We start from the raw sequence: 5,340 nt of genomic DNA, 5'->3' as shown, positions 1-5,340 counted from the left end.
TAGTTCTACTCTAGTGTAAAATTATTTGAACGACCTTGTATAGCTAGTTCAAATTTAGTGTGAATTAATTGAACTAGCTTGTAGAGCTTGTTCAACTCTAGTGTAAAATTATTTGTACTAGGTTATAGAGCTAGTTCTACGCTAGTGCAAAATTATTTGAACTAGCTTGTATAGCTAGTTCAATTCTAGTGTAAAATTATTTGAACTAGGTTGTAGAGCTAGTTTAATTCTAGTGTAAAATTATTTGAACTAGCTTGTATAGCTAGTTCAACTCTAGTGTAAAATTATTTGAACTAGCTTGTAGAGCTAGTTCAACTCTAGTGTAAAATTATTTGTACTAGGTTATAGAGCTAGTTCTACTCTAGTGCACCGTTATTTGAACTAGCTTGTAGAGCTAGTTCATCTCTAGTGTAAAATTATCTGAACTAGGTTGTAGAGCTTGGTCAACTCTAGTGTAAAATTATTTGTACTAGGTTATAGAGCTAGTTCTACTCTAGTGCAAAATTATTTGAACTAGCTTGTATAGCTAGTTCAATTCTAGTGTAAAATTATTTGAACTAGCTTGTAGAGCTAGTTCAACTCTAGTGTGAAATTATTTGTACTAGGTTATAGAGCTAGTTCTACTCTAGTGTAAAATTATTTGAACGACCTTGTATAGCTAGTTCAACTCTAGTGTAAAATTATTGGAACTAACTTGTAGAGCTAGTTCAACTCTAGTGTAAAATTATTTTTACTAGGTTATAGAGCTTGTTCTACTCTAGTGTAAAATTATTTGAACTCGCTTGTATAGCTAGTTCAAATCTAGTGTGAATTAATTGAACTAGCTTGTAGAGCTGGTTCAACTCTAGTGTAAAATTATTTGTACTAGGTTATAGAGCTAGTTCTACTCTTGTGTAAAATTATTTGAACTAGCTTGTAGAGGTAGTTCAACTCTAGTGTAGAATTATTTGTACTAGGTTATAGAGCTAGTTCTACTCTAGTGCAAAATTATTTGAACTAGCTTGTAGAGCTAGTTTAATTCTAGTGTAAAATTATTTGAACTAGTTTGTGTAGCTAGTTCAACTCTAGTGTAAAATTATTTGAACTAGCTTTCAGAGCTAGTTCAACTCTAGTGTAAAATTATTTGTACTAGGTTATAGAGCTAGTTCTACTCTAGTGCACCATTATTTGAACTAGCTTGTAGAGCTAGTTCAACTCTAGTGTAAAATTATTTGAACTAGGTTATAGAGCTAGTTCAACTCTAGTGTAAAATTATTTGAACTAGCTTTTATAGCTAGTTCAACTCTAGTGTAAAATTATTTGTACTAGGTTATAGAGCTAGTTCTACTCTAGTGCAAAATTATTTGAACTAGCTTGTATAGCTAGTTCAATTCTAGTGTAAAATTATTTGAACTAGCTTGTAGAGCTAGTTCAACTCTAGTGTGAAATTATTTGTACTAGGTTATAGAGCTAGTTCTACTCTAGTGTAAAATTATTTGAACGACCTTGTATAGCTAGTTCAACTCTAGTGTAAAATTATTGGAACTAACTTGTAGAGCTAGTTCAACTCTAGTGTAAAATTATTTTTACTAGGTTATAGAGCTAGTTCTACTCTAGTGTAAAATTATTTGAACTAGCTTGTAGAGCTAGTTCTACTCTAGTGCAAAATTATTTGAACTAGCTTGTAGAGCTAGTTTAATTCTAGTGTAAAATTATTTGAACTAGCTTGTATAGCTAGTTCAACTCTAGTGTAAAATTATTTGAACTAGCTTGTAGAGCTAGTTCAACTCTAGTGTAAAATTATTTGTACTAGGTTATAGAGCTAGTTCTACTCTGGTGCACCATTATTTGAACTAGCTTGTAGAGCAATTTCAAATCTAGTGTAAAATTATCTGAACTAGGTTGTAGAGCTTGTTCAACTCTAGTGTAAAATTATTTGTACTTGGTTATAGAGCTAGTTCTACTCTAGTGCAAAATTATTTGAACTAGCTTGTATAGCTAGTTCAATTCTAGTGTAAAATTATTTGAACTAGCTTGTAGAGCTAGTTCAACTCTAGTGTGAAATTATTTGTACTAGGTTATAGAGCTAGTTCTACTCTAGTGTAAAATTATTTGACCGACCTTGTATAGCTAGTTCAACTCTAGTGTAAAATTATTGGAACTAGCTTGTAGAGCTAGTTCAACTCTAGTGTAAAATTATTTGTACTAGGTTATAGAGCTAGTTCTACTCTAGTGTAAAATTATTTGAACGACCTTGTATAGCTAGTTCAAATTTAGTGTGAATTAATTGAACTAGCTTGTAGAGCTTGTTCAACTCTAGTGTAAAATTATTTGTACTAGGTTATAGAGCTAGTTCTACGCTAGTGCAAAATTATTTGAACTAGCTTGTATAGCTAGTTCAATTCTAGTGTAAAATTATTTGAACTAGGTTGTAGAGCTAGTTTAATTCTAGTGTAAAATTATTTGAACTAGCTTGTATAGCTAGTTCAACTCTAGTGTAAAATTATTTGAACTAGCTTGTAGAGCTAGTTCAACTCTAGTGTAAAATTATTTGTACTAGGTTATAGAGCTAGTTCTACTCTAGTGCACCGTTATTTGAACTAGCTTGTAGAGCTAGTTCAACTCTAGTGTAAAATTATCTGAACTAGGTTGTAGAGCTTGGTCAACTCTAGTGTAAAATTATTTGTACTAGGTTATAGAGCTAGTTCTACTCTAGTGCAAAATTATTTGAACTAGCTTGTATAGCTAGTTCAATTCTAGTGTAAAATTATTTGAACTAGCTTGTAGAGCTAGTTCAACTCTAGTGTGAAATTATTTGTACTAGGTTATAGAGCTAGTTCTACTCTAGTGTAAAATTATTTGAACGACCTTGTATAGCTAGTTCAACTCTAGTGTAAAATTATTGGAACTAGCTTGTAGAGCTAGTTCAACTCTAGTGTAAAATTATTTTTACTAGGTTATAGAGCTAGTTCTACTCTAGTGTAAAATTATTTGAACTCGCTTGTATAGCTAGTTCAAATCTAGTGTGAATTAATTGAACTAGCTTGTAGAGCTGGTTCAACTCTAGTGTAAAATTATTTGTACTAGGTTATAGAGCTAGTTCTACTCTTGTGTAAAATTATTTGAACTAGCTTGTAGAGGTAGTTCAACTCTAGTGTAGAATTATTTGTACTAGGTTATATAGCTAGTTCTACTCTAGTGCAAAATTATTTCAACTAGCTTGTAGAGCTAGTTTAATTCTAGTGTAAAATTATTTGAACTAGTTTGTGTAGCTAGTTCAACTCTAGTGTAAAATTATTTGAACTAGCTTTCAGAGCTAGTTCAACTCTAGTGTAAAATTATTTGTACTAGGTTATAGAGCTAGTTCTACTCTAGTGCACCATTATTTGAACTAGCTTGTAGAGCTAGTTCAACTCTAGTGTAAAATTATCTGAACTAGGTTGTAGAGCTTGTTCAACTCTAGTGTAATTATTTGTACTAGGTTATAGAGCTAGTTCTACTCTAGTGCAAAATTATTTGAACTAGCTTGTATAGCTAGTTCAATTCTAGTGTAAAATTATTTGAACTAGCTTGTAGAGCTAGTTCAACTCTAGTGTGAAATTATTTGTACTAGGTTATAGAGCTAGTTCTACTCTAGTGTAAAATTATTTGAACGACCTTGTATAGCTAGTTCAACTCTAGTGTAAAATTATTGGAACTAGCTTGTAGAGCTAGTTCAACTCTAGTGTAAAATTATTTTTACTAGGTTATAGAGCTAGTTCTACTCTAGTGTAAAATTATTTGAACTCGCTTGTATAGCTAGTTCAAATCTAGTGTGAATTAATTGAACTAGTTTGTAGAGCTGGTTCAACTCTAGTGTAAAATTATTTGTACTAGGTTATAGAGCTAGTTCTACTCTTGTGTAAAATTATTTGAACTAGCTTGTAGAGGTAGTTCAACTCTAGTGTAGAATTATTTGTACTAGGTTATAGAGCTAGTTCTACTCTAGTGCAAAATTATTTGAACTAGCTTGTAGAGGTAGTTCAACTCTAGTGTAAAATTATGTGAACTAGTTTGTATAGCTAGTTCTGCTCTTGTGTAAAATTATTCGAACTAGCTTGTAGAGGTAGTTCAACTCTAGTGTAGAATTATTTGTACTAGGTTATAGAGCTAGTTCTACTCTAGTGCAAAATTATTTGAACTAGCTTGTAGAGCTAGTTTAATTCTAGTGTAAAATTATTTGAACTAGCTTGTATAGCTAGTTCAACTCTAGTGTAAAATTATTTGAACTAGCTTTTAGAGCTAGTTCAACTCTAGTGTAAAATTATTTGTACTAGGTTATAGAGCTAGTTCTACTCTAGTGCACCATTATTTGAACTAGCTTGTAGAGCTAGTTCAACTCTAGTGTAAAATTATCTGAACTAGGTTGTAGAGCTTGTTCAACTCTAGTGTAAAATTATTTGTACTAGGTTATAGAGCTAGTTCTACTCTAGTGCAAAATTATTTGAACTAGCTTGTAGAGCTGGTTCAACTCTAGTGTAAAATTATTTGTACTAGGTTATAGAGCTAGTTCTACTCTTGTGTAAAATTATTTGAACTAGCTTGTAGAGGTAGTTCAACTCTAGTGTAGAATTATTTGTACTAGGTTATAGAGCTAGTTCTACTCTAGTGCAAAATTATTTGAACTAGCTTGTAGAGCTAGTTTAATTCTAGTGTAAAATTATTTGAACTAGTTTGTGTAGCTAGTTCAACTCTAGTGTAAAATTATTTGAACTAGCTTTCAGAGCTAGTTCAACTCTAGTGTAAAATTATTTGTACTAGGTTATAGAGCTAGTTCTACTCTAGTGCACCATTATTTGAACTAGCTTGTTGAGCTAGTTCAACTCTAGTGTAAAATTATCTGAACTAGGTTGTAGAGCTTGTTCAACTCTAGTGTAATTATTTGTACTAGGTTATAGAGCTAGTTCTACTCTAGTGCAAAATTATTTGAACTAGCTTGTATAGCTAGTTCAATTCTAGTGTAAAATTATTTGAACTAGCTTGTAGAGCTAGTTCAACTCTAGTGTGAAATTATTTGTACTAGGTTATCGAGCTAGTTCTACTCTAGTGTCAAATTATTTGAACGACCTTGTATAGCTAGTTCAACTCTAGTGTAAAATTATTGGAACTAGCTCTTAGAGCTAGTTCAACTCTAGTGTAAAATTATTTTTACTAGGTTATAGAGCTAGTTCTACTCTAGTGTAAAATTATTTGAACTCGCTTGTATAGCTATTTCAAATCTAGTGTGAATTAATTGAACTAGTTTGTAGAGCTGGTTCAACTCTAGTGTAAAATTATTTGTACTAGGTTATAGAGCTAGTTCTACTCTTGTGTAAAATTATT

The sequence above is a fragment of the Triticum dicoccoides genome, chromosome 5A (genome assembly GCF_002162155.2).
Source record: "Triticum dicoccoides isolate Atlit2015 ecotype Zavitan chromosome 5A, WEW_v2.0, whole genome shotgun sequence".
Lineage (NCBI taxonomy): Eukaryota > Viridiplantae > Streptophyta > Magnoliopsida > Poales > Poaceae > Triticum > Triticum dicoccoides.
Note: the sequence above shows the minus strand (reverse complement) of the source record.